The following is a 23512-nucleotide window of genomic DNA, read 5'->3' as shown; positions in this document are numbered from 1 at the left end:
TTCTTCCCTCCCCGCTGATTCACCTCTCAAATGCCTCCTGGCTAATCTTAACCGGTTGTCCCTCACTCCTGACATCAAACCCAAACTCCTCATCAAATTCAGTACACAGAATTGGCCATATTACCAATTAGACAACCAAAACCGATGGCCCCCAGAGGGGTCTCTAGATCCTCAAATTCTTTGTGACCTTTTTAACTTCTGCGAGCACTCAAAAAAGTGAAAGGACATTCCCCTATGTAGATAAACTTCCTCTTTTCATATTACCCTGTTTTACTTGGCCACTGGCTGGAAGAATCAGCACTTCAAAAGCTAGACACCCCCTTACTAGTTTTTCACAAAATATGTAAATAAGGCCTCTGGCCTTGAGCTGGGGCTTCACAGAGATGGCTACATTTCTAAGATAAGGAAGTTACCAACTGGGCTCCATGGTAACAGCTGGCAGGGGGAGGAAAGAAAAAGAAAAAAAAAAAAAAAGCTCTTCCCTTCCCAGGTGTCCTTGAAAGGTTAACTTGCCCAGAACACACACCAAACACACACACACACACAAACAAACAAACAAACAACAACAAAAAAAAAAACTGCTTTTTGTGAACTTCTGCAGACTGTGAACTTCTGAGCACCTTCCCTTACATGTTGGGTACAAAATTCTGAAACTACCTGAACTTGGGGTTCAGGGGATTAATTGGTTATAGTAGAAGATGTTCCCTCTGAATCTGGCTACAACCAAATAAGACTGTTTCCTTATCTTCACTGCTATCTTAGGTGCCTTGCCTTGTCTGTCCCTACAACAGTATAATTCTATATACTTAAACATTGTTTATGTTTTCATGAAATGGTAAACAGATGTGATTAATTGTGTGCTGCAAGTAACAAAATATCTCTTATTAAAATGGAATAATTTGCCTAAATTCAGAAATTTACAAGGATTATTTCAAAATGTGAATAAAGAAGGAATTAACAGATGAGAAAGAGAAATTAGAAAATTCTAAATATAGATTTAATAGAAGGAAAATGTGTTCCTGGATAAGAGAGTCTACACAATTAAGTAAATAAGAGGATTTAAGTAAATGATAAAGAAGGTCTATGTAAGTGGGTTATATATGTAAGTTTTTTGAGCAAGTAATCTTGAAGGAATTAAACATTATACAACTATGGTTAAACAACAGTTGTTTCAGTGATTCGGTCTACCTCTCCATCTCCGGGTTTGCTTGGGCAAACAGACTGGTTAACTAGGTCTAGAGAGGGGCCTAGAGATTTGCATTTCTAACTGGCTTCTAGGTGATCCTCTGTGGGTGCTGATATAGTAATCCACTGATGTAGTTCCACTAATGTAGTAATCCCTCCTGTTCCGCTTTGGCTCTACACTTTTTGTTTTGCTGCATTGGGGCCCCTTGCATATCAGGCAAGTACTTTACCACTGAGCTATATCCCCTGCCCTGGTCCTTTTGTCTTTAAGACAGTTTATCTTTATACTGTTGCACACCTTTGGAGCTCAGTGTGTAATGGATTACCCTCCCTGAGTAGCTTGTTGGTGGGGAAAACCTGGTAAGAAGTATGTGGATAACTTATATGAAAATATATTCTGTTTCATGGCGACCACATCATAATGTGGCATTCCACCATCCTTTTCAAATATATGTCAGCACTCATTCTTTCTCAGAAGGGATTTCTTCTTTCCAGTGTTTGAATCTGTAATATTTTAGGGATTCTTATACACAGCTCCCTTTGTTTTCTAGTTCTCTATGATATATCTATTATCACAGATTTTCTACTCCCCACTTCCATCAGCTCAAATGTTTTTAACCCCAATATGCTCTAAAACCCAAGAAAAATAATTTGGAATCACCTGAAAAGGGAAACAGGGTAATAAGTGAAAATAGAAAAGGCTGGGGTGGGGTATTGGTGGCAGGGCTGGTGTCTAATGTTATCACACACAGGTGTGAAATTGGTCAAACTATAAAATTAGTATACTACTGATATTATAAAATTGAAGACTACGCAGTTGAATTAAGAATTTTTAATTTAAAGTTGTTTATAATGCTACTATAGTAATCTTTTTTAAAGTTGTCAGTTTCTAGAAATGAGTGACAAAATATTCAGGTATGAAATGATATTGACATCTAGAATTTGCTTTAAAATATAGAAGGAAATAAGAGTAAAGATATAGATGAAACAAGATTAGGTATGGCTTGATAATGGTTGAAGATGGATAATAAGTACATGAAACTACATTATACTATTATGTATTTAAGGATTTCTATAATAAAATGCTGGATTTTTCCTATAGATTTTTTCATCTATACCTTTAAACCACAGAACAATCAAACATCTTTGACCATGAGACACTGTCTTAAGTAGTTCATTTTTCTATCATACTAAGGAACTCCCCAAGTATTTACAAACCAAATAGTAAAATACTTTTTATTTTAGCTATCTACATGTGTGCATGCACACAGACACTCTCTCTCTCTCTCAAAATGGAACAGGCTCTTACAGTTAAGAGGATTCAAAGGAAGCTAGAACATAGAAGGAGTATTAATGATGGTGCATTAATTTAATAATAGTTACTTCTTTTGTTCACTAAAATACAGTTACAAAAGGTGCTGTGGCAAAGTTGGTACGTATTGAAACAAATGAAACAGCAAGGGAAAATAAGACGAGGAAAAAGGAAATGAGCCTTCCGATTCTCTGCTGTTAATCTTAGGAATGGTAACCAGAATGGAGTTGATGAAAAGGTCCACACGATAAGTTAAGATCTGCTTCTTTGATAAAAGGATGTTGCTTAAACTGATGTGTATTAAATGTCAGTAAATTACGATCTTATGACAAGATGAAAGACTGCTGCCCTTCTACCTAATCTAAGCTATTGGTATACCATATGGAAGTTAGAAATTTGTCCAAGGTCACTCAAGAAGTGATAACTAAGTGTAAGATTCATGCTGTTCCCAACTATGCCTCTCGCTGACTCTGTGTATTTTTCAAATGGCTATTATGCCTTGACTAGCAATACCTGATTTCTCTCATAAGCTTCCAACCCAAACTTCAAACTACCCAGAGAATACCATCCCTGCTGGTCTTGCACCGTACTCTATGATATGCTCCTCTCTGAACATATCCTGACTCTCTTACTTTTGTGACAAACATCACATGTGCTGTTCCTTCCCTGCCTGGACCACCCCCTATGTCCTGGGACACATACAGTTGTACCTTGGTATCCACAGCTGTTCAAGTACCTTATATAAAATGGTATCATATTTGCATATAACCTACACACAACTTTCTCATATACTTTAGGTCATCTCTAGATTATTTATAATACTTAATACAATGTAAATGCTATGCAAATACCCATTCTACTGTATAGTTGAGAGAATAACTATGAGGAAAAAGTCTATGCATATTCAGTACAAATATAATTTTTTTTCCTGAATATTTTCAGTCTGCAGTTGATTGAATCCACAGATAATGAGGGCCAACTGTACTTTTAAGATTCAGCTCAGCATGGGAGGAATAGATAAATTCTAGATAGGGAAGAGGGGTGGGAGAGAAAGGGAGGGGGCAGGGGATTAGCAAGGATGGTAGAATGTGATGGATATCATTATCCAAAGTACATGTACGAAGACACAAATTGGGTGTCAACATACTTTATATACAGAGATATGAAAAATTGTGGTATATATATATGTAATAAGAATTGTAATGCAAAAAAACAAAGTATACCTATAAAGACATGAATTAGCATGAACATACTTTATATACAAAGATATGAAAAACTGTGCTCTATATGTGTAATAAGAATTGTAATGCATCCCGCTATCATGTATTTAAAAAAATAAAATCAATTAAATTAAAAAAAAAAGATTCAGCTCAGGCATTCTGTCCTTCAAAGCTTTATTGATCCTACTTCTCATCACATCCCAGACATGCCTGTATGAGAGCCCTGATTTTAAAGTGTCTGTCTTCTTGCCTAAGCTGTAAGATGCTTGAAAACAGAGACCATGTTTCTAATATCTGATCCCACTGTCTCACGTGGTACACACCAAATATAGGGGCTCCTCAAACATACACTAATGTCCTGATGATTCCAGTTTTCATACTGGGGATTGAACTCAGGGGCACTCAACCACTGAGCCACATCCCTAACCCTTTTTTGTATTTTATTTAGAGACAGGCTCTCACTGAGTTTTTTTAGCACCTTGCTGTTGCTGAGGCTGGCTTTGAACTCACAATCCTCCTGCCTCAGCCTCCTGAGCTGCTAGGATTATAGGTGCGCACCACCATGCCCAGGCAACAATGACTTTGAAGATAAATTGGGGTAGATGTGATAATTGGTATCAGCCTTGCTGCCCACAACATTACAAAGTGAAATGTCATGCTCCTCAAGATGTAGATGAATCAAATTCATGATGCTGCTTTAGAATGTCATTATTCCGAAGTTTGAAAATTTGATTCCCAGTAGGATGGAGGAGTACCTGGGGGCCTGTTTCAACTTGTAACTGTTCTATCTACCGTAACCCTAACTCCATTTGTCTCTTCCTTTTAGCTCTTAAAAACCTAGAGACTCGTCTGTTTCCTATTTCCCTACACAGATGTACCAACCCAGCCTATCCTGGCTACTCGGACTGCTGCCCAGTGCAGAATATCTGAGAGTCTTGTACCCTAAGGAAGGCAGGAGTGGGTTAAGAGCTACGAAAACTCAGGGGGGAGGAAAAGAAAAACAAGTTGTTAAATACAAGTTCCCGCTAAAGGAATATTTTATAAACCATGGGTCAAGATTCCTAAGATTAGAAGGTTATGAAATATTTAATAGCATGGAATCAACATTCATTTAAATAAATTATAAAACAAAAAGGACTGTTTCACATGGAATCAAGTTTAAGTCTTATTTTGTGAAATTTGGATTTGGTCACATAACACACACACATACATGCCTGCAACAACTATTGACTGAGGACCTGCCATGTACTATAGATAGAACACTGCAAAAGACAAGCCAAGAAAAAAAAAGCTCTCTGCCTTTTGGTAGTAGCTGCCATTTCAGTAATGAGAGAGTCTACATGTGCAAACATAAACATGTTTTGCATACTGCTATAAGAAAGTCTACTTTACACTGGGTCAAAAACATTGCCTAGGATGTTGCTATTTAGTATGTGGTCTATGGACTGGTATTAGTCCACAAACTTACTGGTCTGTTAAAAGATAAGTACAGAAACTGGGAATAAGCATTTTTTTTTTTTTTTTTTTTTACTTCACTGTGATGCCCAGCTGTGATAATTTTGCTGGCAACTCAATTTTATTTTGTATTAAATTTTACAAAAGAAATCAATCCACAATCAAGTAGAACTAAGAAAAAACACTTCTTCACCAAACATAGTGTGAGCAAGCAGCCCTGCTCTGGAGAATGCACTGACCAAGTATCTTGGGCACAGACTTACATAGTACTCTGATTGGAAACTGCATCAGTGGACATGGAGAAGGGGCAGCATAGTAACCAAGAAGACCCCAACAACTGGGGAGCAAAGTTCAGCTCGGCTCTCTTCCCACAAAGACACAATAATGAAAATAATTAAATGGCAAGTCAGAAACTAGCACTAGTGACAATTATGCACTGCTAAGATCAGAAGGTGACAGAGAAACCATTTCTGGTTGTATGAAATTAACATCAATTGGAGTCATGTACTTGAACTACTAATACTTTGCACCCCAGCAGCCAAAAGTAGTACTGATTTCATTCTACTTTGTTTAAAAAAAAAAAAAAATTTAGTTGTAGATGGACACTATTAACATATTAGTTAATAGTACCTTTAATACCTTTATTTATGGACATATTAGTTAATAGTACCTTTAATACCTTTATTTATGGACATATTAGTTAATAGTACCTTTAATACCTTTATTTATGGACATATTAGTTAATAGTACCTTTAATACCTTTATTTATTTGTTTGTTTATTTTTATTTGGTGCTGAGGATCGAACACAGAGCCTCACATATGCTAGGTAAGTGCTCTACCACTAAGCTACAAACAGCCCCCCACTTTGTCTTAATTACAGCAATAAAAGCTATATCTTTTACTAGTTTTGTAGTTTGTATTCGTGAACTATGGTCAAGAACTCACTATATTTTAAAAACAGAAAGAATCTTACCAGCATACCAAATTAATTGGGGGAAATGGCAAAAACTGGGTTAGGAAGGGTTTGTGGAGAATGACCTTTTAAAAATAATTTTAAAAACTATATTGTTTGTCCTGTAGGTAATTTCTGTTGGATTCTATTTCAGTTAGTTGTTAGTTACACTCTTGCTCTTGGCCTTATGGTAAGCAGAATGCTGACATTCCTTGTTCTTTTATTTTTACAGCCTACATGATTCTGGCCAGAAACATCAGTCCAGATTGGTGTTTTCAGCTGTTGTAGGGGGGAAAAACTGACTTGAAACTATATTGTTAAAAGTACAATATGTTTTTAACTTGTTATTTACTATTAACATATTAGTAGGCATATGCAAATTTTGTACAATTAATGGGAAATGGGCTAAGCAATAATGGGTAATATAATGTTTTCAAGTTATATTACCATTTCACTTCTGAGTGAAAAGCACAAGTTGCTACAGTTGGGAGTGGGCTTAAAGCAGGAATAATGAGAATCAGTAAAACAAGGACAAAAATGATTCCCGAACTCCAGGGTTGACAAACTATGGCCTGTTTTTGGTCAGATTCCACTGGAACACCGTCACACCTGTTTATTCACACATCTTTGGCAGCTCCCACACTGTGGTAGCAGTAAGCAACTGTAATCCACCACACCTAAAGCACTGGTCACCCAGCCTAGGCAGAGAAAGACCCCACTCCTTCCCTAACTATCCTTTGGCCTCCTGAAAGCATGCAGACCCCTCTCTCATTAAATCACTGAATGAACAGGATTTATTATCTATTATACAGAATCACTATTCTAAGTAATGAGAGTACAGCCATGAAGGGAGAAAAAGAAAAGAAACAGAGAGGAAAATTAGAAAAAGTCAAAGAAAAGTTGTGGCTCTGATGAAGCCTATTTATCAATGGCAAGAAACCAATAAACGATAGTTTTAATATGTAGGTCACAGAGAGTGATCAAAGCTTGGAGGAAAATAATAAAACAAGGAAGGGAGATTGAAATATCATTGGTATATTATGTATCAGGCACTGTGTAAGCACTTTCCATACACCAATTCATTGAATACTCATAATACCCTACTGACACAATATTTATTTCCACCTTATAGCTAATAAGACTGAGATGCAGAGAGGAGACCTCACACCACTAGAAAGTGGATCTGAAGCCTCAGTTTGGCTAACTATATACATTGTGCTGGCTCTCTGTAAAGAAAAAGATTGGCTGAGTTAAAACTTTTAATACAAAAATCAGGGAAGGCCTCAATGATCAAGTGACACTGATGAAAGTCCTAAAGGAAGAGGGAGAAAGCCTCCTATCTGGGAAAAGCTTCTAGGTAGAAATAGCAGTAATTGAAAAGACCCTGAGCAGGAAAAGCTTGATGTATTTGATATCTGAGGTCAGCAGACTGGAAGGTCAATAGTCCAAGGATTTGCAGAGAATGCAGACCCACTGGCACAGAGGACACAGAGCAGGAAGCAGGGGAAGTGGTAAGGTTGTGGGATGTTAGGAACTCACAGCCATGGCAATGATTTAATTTAGTCACACAGATAAAAACCATGGGAGGGTATTAAGCTGAGGAATGCCATGACACAAATTCTGTTTTAAATAGAGTATCACTCCTAAGAACACACTGTGAGGGCAGTAAAGATAGAAGCATGGAGAACAATTATCAAACTATTGCAATAATTGAAATGAGAGGTGTCTCAGATCAGGATGGTGATAGCACAGATGATAAATGATTCGATCCTGCCTGTGTATATGTTTGAATATACTAGGGGGGAGATAAGTATATATGAACTGAATATAAAATGCATTTTCCTACACATAGTAATATATGTGATTTATACATAATATATATTAATAATTTACAAAGAAATGCACAGATCTTAACTGTAGTATTCAATAAATTCTGACAAATGTATTCAACTATGAAATACATCACCTGACAAGGTATCAACATTTCTCACATGGTGTATACTTTGCTGGAAAAGCTAACAAAAATTGATATAGGATTTAAGAGAAAGGACAGACTCAAGAATAGTGGCCTATGCTATTCCAGAGGATGGAATGGCCATTTTACTGAGGCAACTGATCATACTCAATTCTGAGCATAATAAGCAAGGAAGCAAAAGGAACAATAAAAGCACCATCCAGGGTGAGTTACCACCCCATCATCCTTCATACTAAAACCTGAAGAAAATATTTGGATCTTGTAGATGAAAACTATATGTCATGGCACTGTACCCATTTTCAAGCACTCCCATTTAACACTGGTTACTCAGCCTGTATGTATGGATGGACGAATTTTGTATTCTGGGGACCAAACACAGGGCATTGTGCATTCTAGACAAGTGCACTACCCCTGAGACGCAAACCCAGCACCTCAGGGTTCATATTTTTGCTGTTTATGACATCTACAGTGAATGTCTTTGAATTATATTCATCTCAGGATGCTTCAATTTCTGCCTTCTGCCAAGTATACTAATACAAAGGTTTATTTTTCCTCATGAAACTCCTTATTGTGTCTTGATTTAACTGAACCAACCACAGCTAGAGAAAATTTGGGTTGGCTCCACCTTCAAATGCCTGGTATCTAATCTTGACTGGACACTTGATGTTTCTTAAGAATACTTTGATTCATCATCAGATCCCTCCCAGACACATTTCTCATAATAGCTATCTCTAAAAATTCCTATGAAACCCTCCCCTAACATATTCCTATTCCTGTCCATTCGGAAGCTCAGCAGATTACTCCATATCTCATCATCCTGAGAATATCATAGCCTATCCTGAGGAAGTCTCCACTGTCTAAAGTTCCTATGTAAACATACTTGCCTCTTTTATTCTTCTTGTTTGTATGTTTTGTTTTGGGTGTAGGAATTGAATGGGTGCCTCAAGCATGCTAAGCAAATGGTTTACCTCTGGGCTACACTCTCAGCCCTTGTTCTTTTATTCTTGATCAGAACCTAGACCTTTGAACAAGTACTCCCTTGATCTCATACCTTCAATCTCTTCCATTTCTCTATTCCATTCTGCTCAACCAATAAACATGAGGCAAATATTCTGAACCTAAAAACACTTTCCTTTCACCCTTTCTAATCTACAGATCTAACTCTTACTCTTGGCAATTACACTCTTGAAGCAAATAATTCCTACATTGTGCTTCACCCTCTCATGCTCAATAGCCCACACTAATTCAGCTGCCATTCAAGCATCACCTAAAAAATGCCATCAATGATCAGCATCACTCAAAGAGATCACATGACTTCAAAATGGCAGAGAAGGGAATCAAATAAAAACAAAAAACCTAGAAACAATCTAAATGTTCATCAGTGGGATATGCAATATGTACGTTTGAAAGAGAGCTCTGAAAATTTGGGGAAGGAGGTACAGAAATAACTGGATTTAAAAAAATTACTATCCTACTCTATATTCTGCTTCAAAATCATAAAGTTAAGGTTAGACAAAGGAAAAGGGGGAAGGAAGACAGGGAGGGAAAGGAGGAAAAAAAAGAACAACAACTTATAAATGTAAGCATCCAACTGATTCAGAGAAAACTTATTATTATTGATCTCTTTTTACAGAAGAATCAGCTCAGGTATGGACAAGTTAAATATCCTCTACAAATTGTTTCTTTTGTGCAAAATATTGATACCTTTTATCCTGGGAGACATATCTTTGGCCACTGCTATAGGGAAAGGGCCTAGGTCTCAGCTGAAGTCACCAGGATATCTGGGGAAGACTCTAGCAGGAACTAGAATGTGGATGGTCCCCAACTCTGGCCTGGGGACATCATTTTTTCCCCCATTTTGTGGGAATGATATAATTGGGAGTTAAACTGGTCCTCCAGTTCTACCCACCCCTCTGCTGAGTATGGACATGTACTTTACATGCATGATTATGGTATTTTTGATGTTTATCTTTGCCCCTCTACTCATTAGGCCAAAGTCAGAGTACCATTTTCTGCTTCTCAGATCTTTCTGCAAACATGCAATCGTAGGAATCTTTTAAATAACTTGCCAAATTCGCTGGATTTGGGAAATAGAGTTGAATAACAGGATCTTAAGATATGTAAAATGTGCCGATGCCTTAAAAATCTCAAGTGGAAAGAAGTGGTAAGCTGCTGGAGCTGAGGACCACAAGCCCCAGATCTTACAAGGATCTCCTGCAGGAGCAACAGTGTTGTGTGGCTGGTTCTCCTATTAATGATTCACTCATTGGGTTTATGAACCAAACCAAGATGGGTTTCTCAGACTGACTGACAGAAAACAGTCACGCCATTAACTAACATGTGCTAGCAAATGCCACCTTTTCCTCCTTTTCATCAGCACTTGGATGTTTTCTTTTGTTTAAGTTAAATAAATAAATAGCAACTGTCATTGTGGAGTTGTCGAAAATAAACCTTCAAAACACTTAATTTCAAAAAGCTAAACAAGTCTTAGGCAAGGAAGTCTTGCTACCATGATGGGAATGGAAATTGGGAATAGCTGCTTGGTATAAATCTTTGCTAAAACCATGTTACCAAAGGATAAGAAGAAATATTAGACTTAAAGTAGCCACATAGGATGCTATACACCTGAGATATAGGTCCAAGGAACAGAGCTATATTAAAGTGTATAGGGAGGGTGAGTTCATTATCAGCCCAAAAGAAGAAAATAGGAGTTAGTTCAATTGTCTTCTATTTCAAGAAGATTGGCAGCCAGAGGGAGGTGAGACTACACCCAAGAGCAGTTCATAAGTCCTGGAAAACAAGCTCACAGGGCTAATGTCCAGAACCAAAAAATTATGCTGGGTCTGATGTTCCAAGTCTGTAGGTGGAAATTTTGAAAACATCCTTATATCTAGGCTCTGCTACATTTCTTCTAGAAAGAGTATTTTAGAAAATTCAGAAACTGGATTTTGAAAGGAATCCCCTGGGCTTTTTTCTTTCAAAGAGGCCAGATGCCAGAAAAATTAGTTCACCAGGTGGAAGCTGGAAGGTGAGGCTCCTCTCCTAGCTACCCAGTTCTGTGGGAATCCCTGTTCTCCTCCAGGATTTCCTGCAGTTGAAAGTCAAGACACGGCTGTCAGGCTGAGTGTAACTTACAGAGGGTTTTGGTCCTTGATACTAGAATTACCCAAATCTAGCCAAGCATCTCAAGTTACCTGATTTCCTCTGGACAGAGGGGTCCCAGGCCTTCCTCTCTGCTCAGGTACACCCAATAACTTTAGACTCTGTAAATAAAGAGACATGTCAGAGGCAGAACTTGTGGAGAAAAAACTGTTTTAAATACAGACCAGGTGAAATGGCTGATCCCCTTCCTGCATTTTAGTTTTGTTAAAAATGTAGCTCACTTCCTTGCAAATGGCTAGCAAATGGCAGAAAAGCCTGTTTTAACCAAGATATCCATTCCTTATACGGTGACAGAGAAACCTACTCTCATCCAGTAAATTTCTTTTGATCAGTAAGGGGTCAGGTGACTCAAGTTCCACATGTGAACTCCCCCATGGGTGCCTTTCCTTAAGAGAAGGAAGAAAGCAGAGGGGGATCCCTAAGCTAACCAGAGTTCCCTATCTGTGGAGAAAGCCTAACTTACAAAGTATTCAGTCTGGGTGAGGGTGGGAAGGAAGAGAGCTGAATTAACTGTAATGAAGCAACAGAGAACTGATTTTGCATTTCAGAAAAATGCATGTATATCCTGTTAAATGAAAATGTTTTTTTAAGAGAGAGAGAGAGAGAGATAGAGAGAGAGAGAGAGAATTTTAATATTTTATTTTATTTTATTTTTTTAGTTTTCGGCAGACACAACATCTTTGTTTGTATGTGGTGCTGAGAATCAAACCCGGGTCGCACGCATGCCAGGCGAGCGCACTACTGCTTGAGCCACATCCCCAGCCCAAATGAAAATGTTTTAATATTCTATTTTGTCTTAGTAATAAAGGTTACTAGAGTCTTTCACACCAAATGGAAAGGATACTTGATCTTTGGTCTCCCTTCCACACTGTTAGAGGTTTGTAGACAATGATAACCAAGGGGAGGAGCATTATCTATGATTATCTCTAAATTCAATTTCCTGCAGGGGTGGGTGGTTTTATTAACAGATGCTGTTAATTTGGCATATACCTGAGGGGAGACAAAACTCACTTATTTAGTAGAGAAGAAAAGCTTTCATTCTACCTAGCCTCTGGCTACAAAAGCCTAAGGTATTTAGTAGTCACACTAACACCAACACACTTGGGAACAGGGAGTGGCAAGTTTAAAAGTACAGATGGGATCTGGGCACAATGATGATCCCTATAATCTCCACAACTCAGGAGCCTGAGGCAGGAGGATCACAAGCTCAAGGGCAGCCTCAGCAATTTAGCAAGATCCTAAGCAATTTAGGAGGACAGTCTCAAAATAAAAAATAAAAAAGGGCTGGGAATGTGGCTCAGTGGTAAAGTACCCCTGAACCCAATCCCTGCCACACACACTCCCACCAAAAAAAAGTAATAGTATAGATGGGGCATATGAGCATGACAGAAGCCAAGGTGCTGCAGAGAGAGAGAGGCTTGGCAGATGCCTAAATCTTCCAAAATCTGGGAAGGTTCCAGAGGAGAAAAGGAAAATATCCTTCAACATCTCTGACAGAGTCACTGCCAGAAAAGGCAGCTGTAAGCTCTTCGGACAGTCAGTCCAAAACGCTGAAGAGTATAAATGTCAAAACCGCTCTGCTAAACAAAGCACATGCAAAAAATGAGGCAAGAATGGTGGAACTCAAATAAGGTGTCAAGTAAAAATGCACTACAGAGCAACATGCTCTGTTTTAAACCCTCAGAACTTGGAATGTCAGACACAGACTTGGGGTGAAAAGGAGTAGTCTTGTATTTGTTTTCATTCTAACACTTTTGGGCTCAATAATTCATAGAATAAATGAGAAAGAACAAGAACACAGTTGACTGCAGAGCCAATACTCTGTTGGGTCTGGCAAAAGGTTAAAATTCAACTCATTTACAGGTTTCTTTTTCTGATTCATAGAAGATTCCAAAATAAGTATAGCTAGATTTCTGAGGCTAATCTGTGTTGAGGCTTGTCTATAGACAGAGATATGGTTTCAACTATTCCTCCAAAATTTGTATATTGAAGTGCTGAACCCCAGTCCCCCAGAGAGTGACCTTTTTTGAACAGTATTTAAAGAGATCATTTAGGTTAAATGAAACCACTGTAGTGGGCCCTAGTCCAACATGACTAGAATCCTTATAAAAGAGGGAAATCTGGACAAGAAACAAACATGTACAGCAGAAGTTTGGGCCATCCACCAGCCAAGGAGGGACTCATGGAACAAATCCTTCCCTCATTCCTCTCAGAGGGACCCAACCTTGCCAATGCCTACAGTATAGAGACCTTTGCAGGGAGCAGTTAGCCTGAAAAGCCCTGATCCATATAGGCAATAATCTGCTAGCCACAATGTATTCTCTTCAGTGACAACATTAAGCCAACTGCTTCTTAGCCCCAGTAATAAATAAAATATACCAATTCAATTTGATACAGCACATTCAGCAATTTCAGCATCATAACAAACATTTATAAGTGATTATTTGCTTCCAGATTCCTACTGACAGATCCAGTAATGACCTCCAGTGTATCCATTGGAGTTTGAAATTACAAAAGTACTCTGCATGTGTGGTTGTTTTTTATACCTTCTTATGCACCTTCCGCAACTAAAATTTAGGCACATCCATAAATCTGAAAAACAGAGGAAAATAAACTAATACAAAACATTGAATTTGAAAATAAGAATCAAAGCTGTCCCCAAATCAAAGACAAAATTAAAATAAGCAAAGTCATAGCAATATTTAATTCAGTTTTTTTTTTTTTTTTGGTAGAGAGAGGCTTATGCTAGGATTCCAGCAGAGGACACATAGAAACATATCACATATGTGTCAAAGCAATCTCATGATTGACAACCGATCTTATATCAACAGTGAAATTGCTTAATACATTCAATTCAAATTTTTATAGATGATTATGCCTAGCAAGAACTAGTTCTGCTCCTATTTATTCTGCTATCAGGTCTTAAATACTTCAAGTCATTTCCACAAGAGCAAACATGTCCAATGAAAGAATGCTGGGCCCTTCAGGCAAGGCAGAGGCCCTCCACATAGAAAAACCACAGCAGTCAAGGCTTTAGGTGATCATTTAAGTTAAATGGAAACACTGTTTCAAACTTAGATGCTAGCAGCTGGAGAGGTTCTAGATTGTAACTCTCAACTGGTATTCAACTATGAAGGACAGCATGTATTGCACTATGCTGGCAGCATGTATTGCACTATGCTGGCTTGAAAGAGGCTTGTGTGCGTGTGATCTGATCCTTTTCACACAAAAAACAATTTCTACAGCTTCATGATGAAAGCCTTTTATATTTATTATCATTACAAAATGACTGGGTTACCTGGGATTTCCTAAGTTACCTATTATTCTTCCACTGCTAAATAGGAAGAAAAGACCTATTTAAATTTGGAGGCAAACCAAGTAACACGCCCAGTGAAGGTAACCATCGTGGCGGTGCACATTATGTCCTGCACAAGGTACCTCACCCTGGGTAAGTGGATGCTGAAACCCAGCCCATTCCAGCACAGGGGCTGCATTTGCCTGGAAAGGGGTACCTTTTCTAATTTACTAAGCTCCCTATGGACAAGCAGTGGCATGTTCTCAATACCTATTTTTTGTTGTTGTTGTTGTTTAAAATTTCATTTCCTATATATATTGTTAATTGGGAAAAGGGTAAAATCAATATTATATGACATGTAATATTGGCTTAGCTATCCATAAATTTCTGCAGAGATACATAAGAAATTATATTAGTTGATAAGAGGAAGTCTTTTCACTGTTAAACCATTTGGGACATTTTAATTTTCTTTTAATTTGTTCTAATTAGTTAAACATGACAATGCATTTTGACACATCATACATATATAACTTCTCATTCTTCTGGTTGTATATTATGTAGAATCACACCAGTCATGTGGTCATATATGCACAAAGGGTAATAATGTCTGATTCATTCTACTGTCCCTCCTACCCCTATAACCCCTCCCCTCCCTTCATTCCCCTCTGCCTAAAGTACTTCTATATCCTTCCTTAATCCCCTCCCCTTGTTGTGAGTTATCATCTGCATATCAGAGAAAACATTCAGCCATTTGTTTTTTGTTTAGCATGGTATTCTCTAGCTCCACCCATTTATCAGCAAATGCCATAATTTCATTCTTAAAGCTGAGTAATACTCCACTGTTTATATATACCACATTTTCTTTACCCATTCATCTGTTGAAGGGCACCTAGTTGGTTCCATAGTTTCGCTATTATGAGTGAGTTGCTATAAACATTGATGTGGGTGTGTCACTGTAGTATGTTGATGTTAAGTCCTTTGGGTATAAACTAAGGAGTGGGATAGCTGGGTCAGTGGTTCCATTCCAAGTTCTCTGAGGAATCTTCATAATACTTTCCATAATGGCTGCACCAATTTGCAGTTCCACTGGCAATGTATGAGTGTACCTTTACCCTCACATCCTTGCCAACATTTACTGTTGCTTGTACTTTTGATAACTGACCTTGTAACTGAAGTGAGATAAAATCTTTAGAATAGTTTTTTGATTTGCACTTTTCTAATTGCTAGAGATGTTGAACATTCTTTCATATATTTGTTAATCAACTGTAGTTCTTCTGGGAAGTGTCTGTTCAGTTCCTTAGTCCATTTATTGATTGGATTATTTGTTTGGTGTGTGTGTGTGTGTGTGTGTGTGTGTGTGTGTGTGTATGCTAAGTTTTTTGAATTCTTTATATCCTGGAGATTAATGCTTTATCTGAGGTGTGTGTGGTAAAGATTTTCTCCCATTCTGGAGGCTCCATCTTCATGTTATTGATTGTTTCCTTTGTTCAAAAGAAACTTTTTAATTTGAATCCATCCCATTTATTGATTCTTGATTTTACTTCTTGTGCTTTAGGAGTCTTGTTAAGGAAGTCAGATCCTAAGCCAACATGGTGAAGATTTGGGTCTACTTTTTCTTCTATTAGGCACAGGGTCTCTATTCTAGTGCCTAAGTCTTTGATCCACTTTGAGTTGAGTTTCATGCAGGGTGAGAGACAGAGGTTTAACTTCACTTTGTTACATATGGATTTCCAGTTTTCCCAGTACCATTTGTTGAAGAGCCTATCTTTTTTCCAGTGAATGTTTTTAACGCCTTTGTCTAGTATGAGATAAGTGGATTTATGTGGGTTTGTCTCTGTGTCTTTTATTCTGTACCATTGGTCTAAGTGTCTGTTTTGGTGCCAATAACATGCCATTTTTTACTACTATGGCTCTGTAGTATATTTAAGTTCTGGTACTGGGATGCCTCCTGCTTCAACTCTTCTTGGTGAGGATTGCTTTGGCTATTCTGGATCTCTTATTTTTCCAAGTGAATTGTATGATTGCTCTTTCTAGTTCTATGAAGAATATCATTAGGATTTTAATAGGCACTGCATTAAAACTGTTATAACGCTTTTGGTATTATGGCCATTTTCACAATATTAATTCTGCCTATCCAGGAGCATGCGAGATTTTTCCATCTTCTAAAGTCTTCTTTAATTTCTTTCCTTAGTGTTCTGTAGTTTTCATTGTAGAGATCTTTCACCTCTTCTATTAGATTGATTCCCAACTATTTTATTATTATTTAGGCTATTATGAATGGGGTAGTTTTTCCTAATTTCTCTTTCAGTAGACTCATCACTGAAGCTCAATACCTATTTTTCAGCTTTAACCTTGATAGACATGCCATCTTAGAGTATCACATGCATTGTCTTCTCCAAGGCTACCTTTGGGGACAATGCCCTTGGGATATAGACCTAGAGCTACCTCAGTGGTCATTTTAAACACCTTTAATTCAGGAAGTGAAGTATTCAGTTGGACTGAAATAAAAGGAACAAAGTTGGGGCCCTTAATCCAACATCTACTCCTGCTGGATTATGGGCCACCCCAGTGGTTTAACTTAACCTAAATTATCTTTCTGAAGACAGTTCAAAAAAGTCATACTGTAACACCAGGCGTGGTAGCACACATCTGTAATCCCAGCAGCTCAGGAGGCTGAGGCATGAGAATTCCAAGTTCAAGGAAGCCTCAACAATTTAGGGAGACCCTGTCTCAAAACAAAACATTAATAAAGAGCTGAGGATGTGGCTCAGTGGTTAAGTACCCCTGGGTTCAATCCCTGGTACCAAAAAAAGAAAAAAAAAATCACTCTGGGATATTTTAACATACAAATTTTGGAGGGACACAGTTGAAACCATCCCTCCACCTATAGACAAGCCTCAAAACAGATTAGTCTCAGAAATCTAGCTGTAATTGCTGGCTCGGATCCCCCCTGGCCCCCGGGGCTTGGTGCCGGCCCTGGTTTCTTGTTGTGCACGTCAAAGAGGCCAGCTCCCAAGGCCTTGAAAGATTTGTGGTGTCTGTTTTCATATTCAGCCTATAACAGTCATGTGGGAACGTCCTGACCTGCTTGGGTCTGATAAGGTTCCTGGTTGAAGGCTTAGTATGAGTCGACAAGGACCACCTGCCCCCCTCCGTCCTTGCTTCCGCCTACCAGTAACTTTCCATTCTGTCTGAAAGAAATATATAAGTATGAGCTGAGATAATAAAGTCAGACTCTCCCTGGATGAAGAACCTTGGTGTCCTGTGAATTTGTTAACCCTGACGTCTCCCGCCGACTCGGTCCATTTTCCGGACGCGGCATTTGGAGGTTCCTACCGAGATCGGAAAGCGGAGGTAAGCGGACAGGGCTCCCTCCACGAAGAGGGAGGATTGGAAGCCTGAAGGGGTCCTTCCAAAGCCTTCGTAAAGAGAAGGGGAAGCCTTCGTAAAGAGAAGGGGAAAAAGAAGCCTTCCATAAGAGAAGGGGAAAAGTTGAAATCTAAACTAAGAACAGGTAGCTACCATGGGTAACTCAGCAGCCAAAGTTCGTCTGGCCAACGAACTCAGAGAGCTGCTGAACACACAAGGAACAGGAATAAAAACAAAAACTGCAACAGAATTCGTTGAAGTTATTGCCCAGGCATGTCCTTGGTTTCTGACAGGGGGATTTCTTAATAACAATGATTGGGATCAGGTCAGATGTGATTTACAAAGATTGTTGAGGGATCAAGGTCCGGAAAGTATCCCAATCGCCACTTTCTCTTTATGGAGATTGGTTAAAGATGCTTTGTTAATAGATAAAATAAAGATTAAGGAACAGCTTGCAGAATGTGAACAAGTCCTTAACCAGGTCCAGGAAGAGCAAATGGCAGAGTCCTTACCCCTTTCCCATTATTCTTTCACATCTCCTTCTTCATTCTTAGATCCACCCTAGCTGCTCTCAACCCTGCCTTCTCATCTTCCCCCTCCCTAATAGGCCCACAGAAAAGTCTTAACTGACCTTCTCCAAAATATTCACCATGGCTTATTTTAGGATTTTCAACAAAAGAATCTCTACAAAAAAGTTCAATGTGGATAAATTTCCTATTTTCATATTGCCCTGTTTTATTTGGCTACTGTCTGAAAAGATCAGCACTCCAGGCAGGAGTTAGACACTCCCTTACTAGTTTTTCACAAAAATATGTAAACAAGGCCTCTGGCCTTGAGCTGGGCTTCACAGTGCTGAGTACATTTCTAAGATAAGGGAGTTACTAACTGGGCTCCATGGTAACAGCTGGCAAGAGGATGAACTGGAAAGGGAGATAGAGAAACTAGAGGGTCGAATGAAGAAGTCAAGACTTAAAGCACCTACGGCCCCGATCGCTGTTGTGCTCCCTCCTTATAACCCTGATTGGGACGAGGACAACCCCAGAAGGCAAAATGTACGGGGCGATCCAGAGACAGAACAAGCTGCTACCGCAGTAAGATCTTGGCCAGGCGGGGAAAAATGCAGACAAAATAAAACAAAATGCAATCGGTTAGGAAAACTTGGGGAACTTTTGCCCCAAAAATGGGCAGCAGACTCCATGCTGTTTGCATCACCATGGTAACCATGGGCTGCCTGGCTGGAAGAGCGGCTTCCTGGTCCCACCTCCCACACTTTTGGGGCTACCGATTGGTTCTTCCACAGTCACTCAGACAGGACTTCTAGTCCCACCTTCCAGCCACTAACCTGTACTGCTGTGTTTCAGATTTCTACCGGAGCTGCTCAGAGCCTGTATTTTTAAAAGATGCCTACCTGTAAATGCTAACGAAAGATATCTTTTTCAGACAAAATTTAATTCTACAGGTTTCTATGTTACAGTCCTAAATTTAAGCTAATTCTAAGTTAAATAACCTGACTTTTTCTTTATAGTTGTGTTACTAAATAATGTTCTATTGATGAGAGATATCAAATATGCTTCTTTATATTTTACCTTTAATTTTGGAGGTTATGAGGATGCATTTGCTCGCCACAGGAACAAGCCGGCAAAGTTCCTGTGATGACCAAAAAATCCTTATTCTAATTGCTAACTATAAAAATAAAAATGTATACTCAAGGATCTTATTTCAGTACATCAAGTGACGTCACATAAAAGAGTGCACTCCTAGTTAAAAATAAATTAAAATGGATCCAAATATTTTAAGGCCACGTGGTTACATAAAGTTAATACAATTATAAGTTAAGTTCTTATTCTTAATATATATTTTTTAGATATTTAAATAACCTATATTTGTTAATCTATAAATTAATTAGCACATGCCTAATTGATTAGTTAATATATATTTGCCTAATTGTTTTCCTTCAACAGGAAACCCATAATTTATGTTTTATATCTACATTTATCAGATACTCTGCCTTTTCAGTTACAGATATTTGAGATAAATGTGTTTATTATAAATTTGCTTTTAAGTGAAAATACAATCAAGTAGTTTCTAATTCTCAAGGTTACTGTTTAAACTTACAAGATGATAAATTATTATAATTATTTCTACAAAATGTCTAAGGGTTTTAACTATATTTTCATTGATATTTCTTATCAAAGTATAATAATTTGTTTATAGATTCTAAGGTTTTCAGAAATTGTTCCAAAGTATATTTTTTCTTAAAAAGAAAAGGATGCTTCAACAGAGAAAAAGCACACATAGATCCTAAAAAGAAGAAAGAAATCATCTTTGGGTAAAACAAGGTCTTTATATTCATTTTCCTAAAAAAAAAAAAAAAAAAGAGAGAGAGAGAGAGATTTTTATATTGTTATCTAAACAGATGATGTAAAAAGTTAGAACAATTAAAAAAGAGATTTATATATACTAAACTGACTATAATTAATTTAAGGGTATTTCAGGTTATTTTCCTAATTTAACTATACTAATGTGAGCAAAAATTTTGTCCATATTTTGATATGATAAACACCTATTAAAATGTAAGTTTATTTCTTTAAAGAAAGATCCTTATTGCCTAATAATTCTTACTGTTTAAGATAAAAATTAATTTTGGTAAATAAATTCACATTGTTGATTAAATATTAAGTATATTGAACTACTAACTTAAACCCCTGTATGACCTTTTGAGAGGAGGCCCCTCACCCACCTCCCTGCGAAAACCTACTCCAGAAGCCTTGAAGGCACTTAGATTGACAGAGACAGCCTTACAAGAGATACAGGTAACGCAGGTGGACTACTCCCAGTCCTTGTTATTCATTGTTCTGTCGTCAAAACTCACCCCGACTGGAGTCTTTTGGCAAACAGGTCCCATCTATTGGGTCCATTTACCCGCTTCTAACTCTCGGGTAATAACTCCCTTTTATGAACTAGTGATAAATCTGATCTGGAAAGCCAAATATTTGGGTGATGCACTGTTTGGAAAAACTTTTGACATTCTCATTCAACCTTATACCCAGGATATGATTTTAAAATTACAACAAGAACATGATCTTTGGTGTCTCTTCCTTTGTAATTTCAAAGGTCAAATTGATAATCACTCTCCCCGACATAAACTTCTAGAAGACCTTAAAAAATGTCCTATTATTTTTCCTAAAATTATTAAAGGGGAACTTATCCCGGGAGCTCAGACTGTTTATACAGACGGAGCAAAAGGGGGGTTTGCTGTTGTTTTTGATAGATCTCAAGTAATTCGACACCCTGTTCCTAAACTGTCTGCCCAAAGATCAGAAGTTGAGGCTCTAATTATAGCCCTTAAACTATACAATTCCATCCCACTTAATGTGTATACTGATAGTCTCTATGTTGCTAATTTAGCCTCAGTTATTGAAACAGCCCCTTATATTGGCAGGCAATCTACTATCATGGAACAATTACAAACAGTTCAACTTCTTGTTTGGGCTAGACGAGATCCTTTATTCATTGGACATATCCGAGGACATTCAGAGCTTCCTGGGCCTCTGGCGGAAGGCAATGCTAAAGCAAATGCCGCCACTCACAATATGGGACCGCTTTTCGGTCTCCTCCTTATAGTTGCTGTAGGCCCCTGCCTTGTCAAGAGAATGACACAATTTATTAAAGATCAAATTAACATTCTGACTTCTAAGCCAATACAGGTTCATTATCAACGCCTACAAACCAAGGATGATCTTGCTGAAGTTTGTCTCCGACCGATTCGAAGATGATTTTTCTACAATGATCCTGCTTCATGCCTTCCTCCTTTTACCCCCTTTTCCTTCTTTATTTTTGTTATTCCTCTCCTCTGACTCTATGCCTTGTCGAACCGGAACCAATTAGAGACCCAATAATGACTGGCTGGATCGCTACCACTAAATGCCTTGGTAACAACAAGCTGATCTTGTAGTACCCAGAGACGGGCAACTTTCACGCTTGCACTGCAACCTAAGACAGGGGAATGGGGCCTCCCCAGAGACGGGTAAGCACTGTAAGGGCAGTGAACGACCTAAGACAGGGGCTACTTGATTCCCTTTGACGTGCAACAAACAAAAGAGGGGGAACTGCTGGCTCGGATCCCCCCTGGCCCCCGGGGCTTGGTGCCGGCCCTGGTTTCTTGTTGTGCACGTCAAAGAGGCCAGCTCCCAAGGCCTTGAAAGATTTGTGGTGTCTGTTTTCATATTCAGCCTATAACAGTCATGTGGGAACGTCCTGACCTGCTTGGGTCTGATAAGGTTCCTGGTTGAAGGCTTAGTATGAGTCGACAAGGACCACCTGCCCCCCTCCGTCCTTGCTTCCGCCTACCAGTAACTTTCCATTCTGTCTGAAAGAAATATATAAGTATGAGCTGAGATAATAAAGTCAGACTCTCCCTGGATGAAGAACCTTGGTGTCCTGTGAATTTGTTAACCCTGACGTCTCCCGCCGACTCGGTCCATTTTCCGGACGCGGCATGTAATTATTTTGGAATATAAATAACAAAAGCTCTAACTGTGGCGGACAGTATTGGCAGGGCCATTTTGTGAATTGTGAATTTGGAAAGGACAGAGGGATTCAGGGAGGGAAAAGAGAGGTAATAGGGACTGAAATTGACCAAATTATGATACATGCAGGTATGAATATGTCACAATGTATCATACTATTTTGTATAATTATAATGTGCCACTTTTTTAAGAAGATTATTCCATAAACAAACAAGAAGGGTATAACTCAAGGATCTTAAGAACAGGGGTGACCTGGTACAGTTTATGTTTCTCAAAAAAAAAAAAATCTCTATGGCTCCATTGTAGGTGATGTATCAGAGGGAGCCAAAGAAGATGTGGGACGATTCAGCTGAGAGTTGGTGGGTAGACTAAGCGGGGGCAGGAAGTGGGAGAAGTAGATATTCAAGATATGTCAGGAACTGGAACTGACACTGCTTTGAGAATGACAATGTGGGAGTGAAACTGTGAGACAGAACTAATGCTGTCTGAGATGATACCAGTCTATGGCACCAAAAGGAGGCAGATACTGCTGTCATTTATAGAGAACACTGGAGGAAGAGCAAGTTTGGAGGTACAGGTCTTGAGTTCAGTGTTAAGAGTCAAGACTTCCAAAAAGCACTGGATAAAATGCCTTCTAGTCTATGTTTGTGCTAAAATATGATATACCAAAATACTTATGTTTTCAAAAATAAAATCTGAGAAATGCAATTATGTTCAGTTTTGTAAGCTCGAGAGTTCTATGGCTCCATGCTGAATAAAAGATAAGTTCTTGAATTACTCTCCACAGCCATGTTCTCCTCCCAGAGTGATGGGTTTTTTTGTTTTTTGTTTCTATTTTTTTGTTAGACCAGTTACTCTTAGAGTAAAGAAATCTCAGAAGAAAGAAAACAGCCCATGTGGTAGTAGTTCAAAGTCACATAATGTATTCACTGCATAATCATCGCCCCCCCCCCTTTTCAACCCCAAAATTGGTTTATACCCTTTTATCTCATAATTATCTCATGGAATAATTCTGTTTATTATGCCACTTAAAAGATAGAGCAGCAATGTATGCAGC

At 38.4% G+C, this 23512-nt stretch overlaps 1 protein-coding gene across 11 annotated transcripts in view; it reads right to left on the bottom strand.

Annotated features, from left to right (window-relative positions):
• Positions 1–23512, bottom strand: part of PPFIBP1 (PPFIA binding protein 1) — a gene marked incomplete at its 3' end in the record, with an annotated part of 252050 nt that overhangs the window by 78251 nt on the left and 150287 nt on the right. For all 11 annotated transcript variants that reach the window (XM_081311961.1, XM_081311960.1, XM_081311959.1 and 8 more), the window contains exon 3: positions 11295–11363. The remainder of the gene's footprint in view (positions 1–11294; positions 11364–23512) is intronic.

The sequence above is a fragment of the Spermophilus citellus genome, assembly GCF_964194105.1.
Source record: "Spermophilus citellus genome assembly, chromosome: 10".
Taxonomy (NCBI): Eukaryota; Metazoa; Chordata; class Mammalia; order Rodentia; family Sciuridae; genus Spermophilus; species Spermophilus citellus.
This window is presented reverse-complemented; position numbering and strand designations above follow the sequence as displayed.